General features: G+C 43.9%; 1 pseudogene across 1 annotated transcript; it reads right to left on the minus strand.

Annotated features, from left to right (window-relative positions):
• Positions 1 to 320: 320 nt before the first annotated feature.
• On the minus strand, positions 321 to 1,249 carry LOC308491961 (transcription factor E2-alpha-like; annotated as a pseudogene). Its single transcript has 2 exons — positions 572 to 1,249; positions 321 to 512 (listed from the first exon to the last, which is right to left on the minus strand). The product of its transcript is annotated as a transcription factor E2-alpha-like (transcript).
• Positions 1,250 to 9,402: the final 8,153 nt, after the last annotated feature.

The following is a 9,402-nucleotide window of genomic DNA, read 5'->3' on the forward strand; positions in this document are numbered from 1 at the left end:
GTTCCTTCATGTGGGACTGGCAGGTTGCCAGGTCAGGGCCAGCAGCTGGTCGGGCAGGAATCCTGACCACGGCTATTTTCCTGACATCCTCCATCATGTTCAGGCTGTGGAGACCCCATCATAGCTGGGTCATAGGCACCGGGGCTCCTGCTCAGGGCCACTGTGATGTCCCAGCTAGGACCTAGGAGGAACTCACTGCTGTAACGGGGCTGGAGGAGAAGTTACTGCTTGAGTGATCTAGGAAGTAGATCAAGGCCAGCATCTTTCCGAGTGCGTCTCCAGAACTGCCAACAGTGGTCCTTCAGGAGCTCAGAAGGTTGTCAGCCCACTGACGGGGGCGTGTGGCTGGAAATAGTAAGGCAACAACCATAGATGGCTGTGGGGGCCGAAGAGGTGGCCACGGCCTGGAACCCACCATTCACCTCCATACTATGCAGCTGGTAGCCAATGCACAAGTGCTGGCACAGGTCGCCAAACCCGCCGTCACTGCTGCTGCCCACAGAGTTGCATGCCTGACGGGAAGGGCAAGGGAACAAGCCCCAGCCCAGCATGGGTCCGAAGCCCGCCTAACCTGGGGGCTCCAGAGCTCAGCTGAGGAGTGCAGGCTGCCATCGGCCATGTAGAAAGTGGCCATGTAGTCGCTGCTGGGGAGTCTTGGTGGACGGGTAGGGAGCAGTGTCCCTGCTATAGTCATCACCTGACCTGAGTGGGTCCAGCAAGGACAGGAGACCCGGCCATACCTTCCGGACCTTTTTGGGCTGTGTGACCAATGCTGCTCTCCGCGGCTCTCCGCCAAGCATGATGGGGATACGAGTCATACTGGGACTCGCCCTTGACATCTGAGGGGGAGAGCAGCCCTGGGCTGCTGAAGGCTAATCCGCTGGGCAGGAAGCCAGCCTGAGTCAAGCCACCAACACTTGCATCTCTGCCAAAGGTTGTGAAGGCACTCTGCTCTGCTCCCTGCCCTTACCTCTGAGCCTGGGTCCCAGGAAGTAGATGAAGAGAAGCTACCGTGGGACTCACTGTAGGTCCAGCTGGAGTCGAAGGAGGAGCTGTTCTGGTCACCAGTGCCTGAGGAGCAGTAGCTGGGTCAGTCCTCCAGACCTGAGCCTCCAAACTGGGCGTGAGCCAGGGAGGTGGGCCCGCCCTTTTCATTGGCCACGGGCAGCGGGAACATCACGCTGAAGTACAGGAGGTCACTGAGCTCCCTGGCTGTGTCCACAAGCTCCATGCTCTGCCGCTGGTTCATTCTCCAGCTGCAACCTTGGGCTCAGGAGCCAGGGTGGGTACCTCAGGCCTCGAGACAGCCATGCTCAGCCTGCCCACCCGCAGCACACTTTGTCCACGCATAAACACCGCGACCCCACAAACCTCCTTCCACCGGCCCCAGGGTCAGGTGTAAGCTGGTTGGGCGCATGATTGCCCCTTTTCCCCCCCTTTCTCCACCACATGCCCGCCAGGTGGGGCCCAAGCACAACTCCCTCCTCCAGCCAAGGCTGCAGGTGCCTAATAGGTGGGCTAAGTCAGGCCTCTGGGAAGTGAGGGGGTGGGGAGGCATTGCTGCCTTATCTTCCTCCACCTTATGTCTTGATTGGAGCATTGAGTCCATTTGCATTTAAAGCAATTATGGATAGGTATGTAGTTACTGCCATTTTCTTAATTGTTCTCTGTTTCTGTAGTTCTTCTCTGTTCCTTTCTTATTCTCTTGTTCTCTTCTCTTGTATGTTGGTTACTTTCTATAATGTTGTGTTTGGATTCCTTTCCCTTTATTTCTTGTATATCTCTTGTAGATTTTTGGTTTGTGGGTACTATGTGCTTCATATACACCAACCTATGTTTACGTCTATCTTCAGTTGATGGTTGCTTAAGTTCCAACACATTCTAAAATCTCTACCATTTTTACTCACCCTCTCCAAATTTATGTTTTTGTCGTTATTTTTACTTCTTTTGTGTGTATTTGTGTGTATCCTTTAATTTACTGTAGTAATTACATATTATCTTCCTACTTTTTCCTTTTAACCTTAGTACTAGCTTTAATGTTGGTTGATCAAGTGCTTTTATTATGTGTTTGTGTTTGTCTTTGTCAGTGCAAATTGTTTTTCTTTGCTAAATTTCCTTATTCGTATTTTTATCTTTTTTTTTTTCCTGAAAGAAGTCCCTTTAACATTTCTTGTAATACTGGTTTAGTGGTAATTAGCTCCCTTAGATTTATCTTGTCTGGAAAAGTCTTTATCTGTCCTTCCATTCTAAATGACAGCCTTGCTGGGTAGAGCAGTCTTGGTTGTAGGTCCTTGCCTTTTGTCCTTTTGTAGCCTTTTGTTACTGAATATTTCCTGCCACTCCCTTCTGGCCTGCAACGTTTCTGTTGAGAAATCAGCTGACACTTTTATGGGGGCTCCCTTGTACATAACTGCTTTTCTCTTGCTGCTTTAAGATTCTCTTTTTGTCTTTAAGCTTTGGCATTTTAATTATGATGTGTCTTGGTGTGGGCCTCTTTGGGTTCATCTTGTTTGGGACTCTGTGTTCTTCCTGGGCTTGCATGTCCATTTCCTTCACCAGGTTAGGTTAGGAAAGTTTTCAGTCATTTCTTCAAATAGGTTTTCAATCCCTTGCTCTCTCTCTTCTCCTCCCAGTACCCCTATGATGCAAATGTTGGCACTCTTGATGTTGTCCAAGAGGCCCCTTAAAATATCTTAATTTTTTAAATTCTTCTTTTGCTGTTCCAGTTGGGTGTTTTCTGCTATCTTGCGCTCCAGATCGCTGACTCGATCCTCTGCTTCATCTAATCTGCTGTTGATTCCATCTAATGCATTCTTCATTTCAGTTATTGTATTCTTCATTTCTGACTGTTTCATTTTTATGGTTTCTATCTCTTTGTGTATGTTCTCACTGAGTTCATCTATTCTTTTCCTAAGTTCATTGAGCATCCTTGTAACCAGTGTTTTGAACTCTGTATCTGGGCAGATTGCTTGTCTCCATTTCATTTAGTTCTTTTTCTGGAATGTTGCCCTGTTCTTTCATTTGGGACATGTTTCTTTGTCATCTCATTTTGGCTGCCTCCTTGTGTTTGTTTCTATGTATTAGATAGGTCTGTGACATCTCTCAGGATTGGTAGTGTGACCTTATGTACCAGATGGGACGGTCTGGTCTTAAATGGAAATGATGAAACATAGATGATCATGCTAATGGTGATTTAAAAAAAATTCTAAGCTGGCATCATGTGCCAGGCATCATGCCAGGTGTTTGGCATAACTTTTCCTGTATAAGAAAGTTACTATTGTCATAGTCTCCTTCAGACAAGGATACTGAGCCCCAGAGGGGGTGGGGGGTGCGACAGGGCAGGAAGAATAGGTGCAGCAGATGAGACATCTACGTGCAGCCAAGGAAACCACTCTACTGCGACACAAGCAAACATTCTTGAAACAAATAGCAGACAGAACAGCTCAGCAGATAAACAAAAGCTTTAAAATATATATAAACCAAATGAAAATATTAGAACTGAAAAATATAATCACTAAAATGAAAATTTACTGGATGAGCTCAAGAGCAGACTGTAGAAGAAAGTAGAAAGAGTCTGTGAGCTTAAAAGATAGACCAATAGCTATTATCCAATCTGAAGAACAGACACTTAAAAAGATTGATACAAATGAACAGGGCTTCAGGGACCTGTGAAATAATTCCCGAAGGTCATACCTCCACGTCATTGGAAATACAGGATAGACAAAAGGGTGCACTGCTAAAAGAGTATTTAAAGAAATAATGGTTGAAAACTTCCAAAATTTGGTGTAGACATTAATCTACTGATTCAAGAACCTCAGTGAACCCAAGCAGGATAAACCTAAAGAAATTCACGCCCAAAATCATCATACTCAAACTACTGAAAATGAAAGACAAAACATTTTAAAGCAGCCACAAAAAAAGATGCATTACATAAATGGAAACAATTATCCAAATGACTGGAATTGCTCATAGCAAGTTTATTTGCAGAAACTTGAAACAACCCAAGTGTCCATCTATGTAGTGAATGGATAAACAAATTTTGGTATATCCAGACATTGGAAATGGTTCAGCAATAATAAGGAAGGAACTACTGATACATGCAACAATACAGATAGATCTCAAAGTAATTATGCTGACTGAAAGAAGCCAGGCATAAAAGAGTACATAGTGTAAGATTTCATTTATATAAAACTCTAGAAAATATAAATTATCTATAGTGAAGAAAGCAGACCAGGTAGTTCCTGGGGATGGAGGAGGTGTCAGAGGAACGGGGGGAGGGTTACAATGAGCTCAGGGAAAGTCTGGGTGATACTGGATATGTGCACTATCTTGATCATGGCGATAGTTTCACAAGTATTTGCATGTGTAAAGACATATTGTACAATTTAAATATAGGCAGCTTATTATATGTCAATTATACCTCAATAAAGTTGTTTCTAAAAAAAGTAACCACTGATACAGGTCACACATGGATGAATCTCCAAAATATCATGCTGAGTGAAAGAAGCCAGACATAAAGGCGTTCATGCTGTATGATTTCATTTACATAAAATTCTAGAACAGGAAACACTAATCTATTCTAAGAAGAAGGCGGAGGAGAAAGGAAAGGGGAAGGGAAAATGGTCGCCTGCCCCTGGAGGGTGAGCACAGGGATTGACCAGGAAGGGGCATGAAGAGGGAGACAATGTTCTTTATAGGGGTTTCGGTTACGTGAGTATATTCATTTGCCAAAATTTAGAGAATGGAAACTCTAGATTGACGCAATCACTGTACACTAAAGTGTTTATAGATTAAGTGTCCTGATGTCAACACTTACTTTAAAATACGCTTGTTTAAAAAAGATGACTTGATGGAGGGAAGCGTGGCTAAATGGATTGATGTGATGAAGCAATACAACAACATGTGAGTTCTAGAATCTAGGTGGTTATTAGGGGGTTCATTCTACAATTCTTTCTTCTGTATGTTTGAAATTTTTCATAATAAAATTAGGAAACAAAAAAAACCGATTTGTGCATCTCAGTCCACAATGCAAAGCAAACCGTCTATATGGACACCCAGAAAGTTTTTAGCATTAATTACTGCTGGGAAGGGAAGGATTTGGAGGACAAAAGGTGGAATTTTTGCTTTTCCATGTTTTCTTTTCTTACAACGAGAGTATATCCATGTAACCACGCGTAATTCTTTTCAGAATAACTTTCTGTGTGCCTCCCACAAACTCACGACACAGATATCATTCTTGCCCCAAAGTGCACATCCAGGGCCAGAGGGATGCAGCAGTCTGACCCAGGTTAGTCACAAGCCCTGAGAGATCAGGAACCGTGACCAGGCCCCGTGCTCCTGCAGGTAAAGAGGCCTTGATGGAAAGGCCTTGGGGGCTCACCTCATGTCCCCCAGTTCAGCTCCTTCAGGTATGGAGTTAGCATTTAACCCCAGCATCCCTTCACTGTTATTCATGTGGCAGGAGACACTCGGCCAGGCTCCCCTGAGCTCTGGGTTCACACATCCCACCCCCGACTGGACCACTCCACCAGGATGTCCACACATCCACTCACCCAGGTCAGAAAGCTCAGCATGGCCTTCATTTTTCCCTGCCCTCACCTCCATGTGTCATCAACAAGTCCTCTGACTCTCCTCCAACATTTGTGACATCAGACCCCTCTTTGTAATACCTAACCCCTGCCCCGTTTCTGCCTCAATGCCGGCTTCTCACCTAGAGGACCAGGAATGGTTCCCAAGGGGCCCACCTCTCTTTGATCTCATATGCCCTTGAACCATGCCACTTGCCACCAGACTTTAATTTCTAGAGCACACTTCTGAATGTGTCAATTCCCTACTTACAAGCATCGTTGTCCCTGTTACTTACAGGATAAAGTCCAGACTCCTTAGAGCCCCATTAGGCACGCTCCAAGGTCTGCACTCAGACCACTGAGCAGACTCACCACGACCCACTCCACCACTCAAGCCCACCACACCTTCCACACAAGGTTCAGATCTCCAGGCTGTTTCAGGCCTCTGTGCTTTGCTCTGGCAGCTTCCCCAACCCCAGCTCCCCGCACAGGTGAGGAACTGCTCACCTTTCAAGGCTAAGGCCATGGAAACTTCCCTACGGATGCTTTCAGCACCTCCCACCACCACACCAGAGGACTGGCCACTTGCTCCTCTGTGTATGAGGAGGGACTGTGCTCTGCTGCCCCTCCAGCCCAGCCCGTCATGGCACTCCTCGCTGTGTCTGCCTCACCAAGGTGGAAGCCCTCAGGTCTGCTTCTTCTCCTAGGCACATAGTGGGGTTGCACTTCCCACCCTCTTGCCCCTTGAAGTTAGGCAGGGCCATGTGTCAGCCCCGGCCAATGAAATGTGAGCACAAAGGCAAGGTCACTTCTATGAGGAAGTTTTTAGGAGCAGGTGGCTTTTCTCTCTGTTCCTTCCTCCTGCTGAGGTGATGAAGGAAGTTCCAGAGGATGAGGGATCAACCAGCCAGGTCTCTAAGTGGGAAGAATGGGGAGCAACTCTGCCAACCAAGCTGTTTGGTAGCTGTTTGGTGTGAGCATGAGACTTTTGTTTTTGAAAGTCACTAACATACGGGGGTAGACTGTTCTGAGCACTGGAGATCTAGCAATGAATAAGAGAGACAAGCTTCCCTCTGAGCTCCATTCAGTGAGGGGAGGCAGACAATACCAAATGCAACTCCAGCAGGAAGACACAAGTACCATGTCACTTCACCAGTGACAAAGTGGGACTGGAGTCTGGAACAACTGTGTGTCTTAGAGCGGTTAAGGAAGGTGTCTCTGGGAAGTTGAATTGAGCTTGGATATGAAGAATGATAAAAAGTCGATCAGGTTAAGACTGGGAGAAAATCATTCCAAGCGGGAGGTGGGGGCAGCATATGCAAAGAATAAGCTTGGGGTGTTTAAGAAACAGAAAGAAATCATGTGGGGCTTAGCAAATCCACATATAATGATATGAATGGGGTCAGAAAGATAAGCAGGAGCAGACCCCATAGGCGTCATAGTCTACGATGGCTACATGGAAGGGAGAATGAATACAGATGGACGGAGGGATGGTTGGAAGGGTGGGAGGATGAAAAAAATGGATGGATGGAAGGATGGATATGAATGGATGGAAGAATGGAAGAATGGATGGGAAGATGAGAGGATGAAAGGATGGATGGAAAGAAGGATGGAAGGATGGATGGATGGACGGACGGATGGATATGGATGAACTGAAGGATGGATAAAGATAAGTAGATGGATAGGATGAATGGAAGGATAAAGATGAATGGATGGATAGATTTATTGAAACTGTCAAATCCTGATGGTTAGAAACCCAAATCCATTTTAGACCACTAGATGGAGCCAAACATTGACAGTATTTGTTACATAGTTGTGTCTGTCCTTTTGGCATATGTTTAAAAGCATATGTGACATTGTTCAGTGAGAAATAGACAAACCTTCCACTCTCCTTAGATCAGAGCAGCGCTTCTCACTAGCACAGCTTCTTAGCTATTAGTTGTGCAGAGATACTGACGCCCTAGTTTCAGGGGTGATCAAATAAAGTCTTGGGACACCCCAAACGTTACCTCTGCAGCAAGCAGCCTCCGCCCATTTCGAATGCCTGTTATACAACAAACACTATCGTGTTCCAGATCGGATCATGATGTAAAAAAGATTAGGAGGCACAGTTTTAGAGAATGAGAATATCCGGTTCTGATAAAGAAGTAAAAAGACTAAAAGTTTGAGAATACTGGTTCAGGAAATGACCTGGAGGAGCCACCTTCCCTAGGAAGTAAATATCCATCCTGAACTCTCCATTTTAAAAACAATTTGCATATGGAATTAAATTATATCATTCATTGCTTCAAACCACACTTAATAAGCACCAAATCTGTGTCTGCTTTCACATTCAGAAGTGAATTGCCAGGTGGTCCCTTTTCATAAAAAGCTCTCACTATAGAGAGGAGACAGACAGGCAAACCAAGGAATATCATACAATAGGACGCACATCATGGCCAATTAGCACATAAAATGAAGTTCAGCCTCAATGGGTAAAACATTTAGGAATATTTACAAGTATAAAATTTACTGTGGCTTAAACAAACAGTTATTTATCTGGATTATTCCTTCATGCTGGTCACATTATGATGACAAAGTGGCTGCTCTAGCTCCAGACATCACGTCTACATTCAAGGCAGGAAGGGAAAAGGACATGAATCATCAACTGTATTTTTTCATTTATCAGGAAAAGCAAGACTTCCCAGAAGCCCCAACACATTCTAGTTACATCTCATGGGTCACAACTAGGCCACACAGGACCCCTGGCTGCTAGGGAGGTTGTAAACATGAGTAGCTCACCTAGGCCCATCCCTACTAACAAAATCAGGATTAAATTCGCAAAAAAGAAGAGGGAATTGATATTGGGCGTACAATTACCAGTGTGTCCCATATACTAATAATCAAAGAAAAGCAAATTAAAATGAGACATGTTCTTACTTATTAAATTGAGCCAGATTTTAAAAGTTTGGTAACAGCTGCTGTTGGGAAGATAGAGCAAAGTGAACATTTCATAGCTTTTTGGTAGAAGTGCACAACTCTCATTTGGCAACATACTGCAAGTCAAGATTTTTTTCAATGTTAATAATTTGACCCAACAGTTCCACTCCTAGAAAGTTATTCTAAGCGATAGGTGCACAAAGATATATTGTTGCTTAGATATTCAAAATTAGGAAACTATCCACATATCCAACAATCGCTTTTTAAATTAGGAATTTATACAAATGCAAGATTAGATTAAAAGCATCTCTTTTTTATGATTTTCTATACTGTTGTGCTTTGATTCCTTTATGTTTCTCTTTGTGAATCTAATAGGTTTTTGTTTTGCAGTTGCCATGAGATTTACATAAAATATACCATGTTTCCCCAAAAATAAGACCGGGTCTTATATTAATTTTTGCTCCAAAAGACTCATTAGAGCTTATGTTCAGGGGATGTCATCCTGAAAAATCATGCTAGGGCTTATTTTCTGGTTAGGTCTTATTTTCGGGGAAACACGGTAGTTACAACAGTCTATTTTTAAGTGACAACTTTCATCACATACAAAAACTACACTTTTTGTCCCCCCACCATACTATATTTCTGATGTCACAATTTATATCTTATATTGTGTGTCCATTGACAAATTATTGTATCTACAGCTGTTTTTAATCCTTTTATCCGTGAACTTTTATACTAGAGTTATAAGTGATTTACACACCACCATGCAAAGAGTAGAGGAATCTAAACTCGACTATATAGTTACCTTTAACAGCGAGTTATACTTTCATTTGTTCTCATGTTACTAATTAATGTACTTTCACCGCAACGTGAAGAACCTTCTTTAGCATTTCTTGTAAGGCAGGGCTAGATCAAA

Source organism: Rhinolophus hipposideros (assembly GCF_964194185.1).
Source record: "Rhinolophus hipposideros genome assembly, chromosome: 23".
NCBI classification, from domain to species: Eukaryota; Metazoa; Chordata; class Mammalia; order Chiroptera; family Rhinolophidae; genus Rhinolophus; species Rhinolophus hipposideros.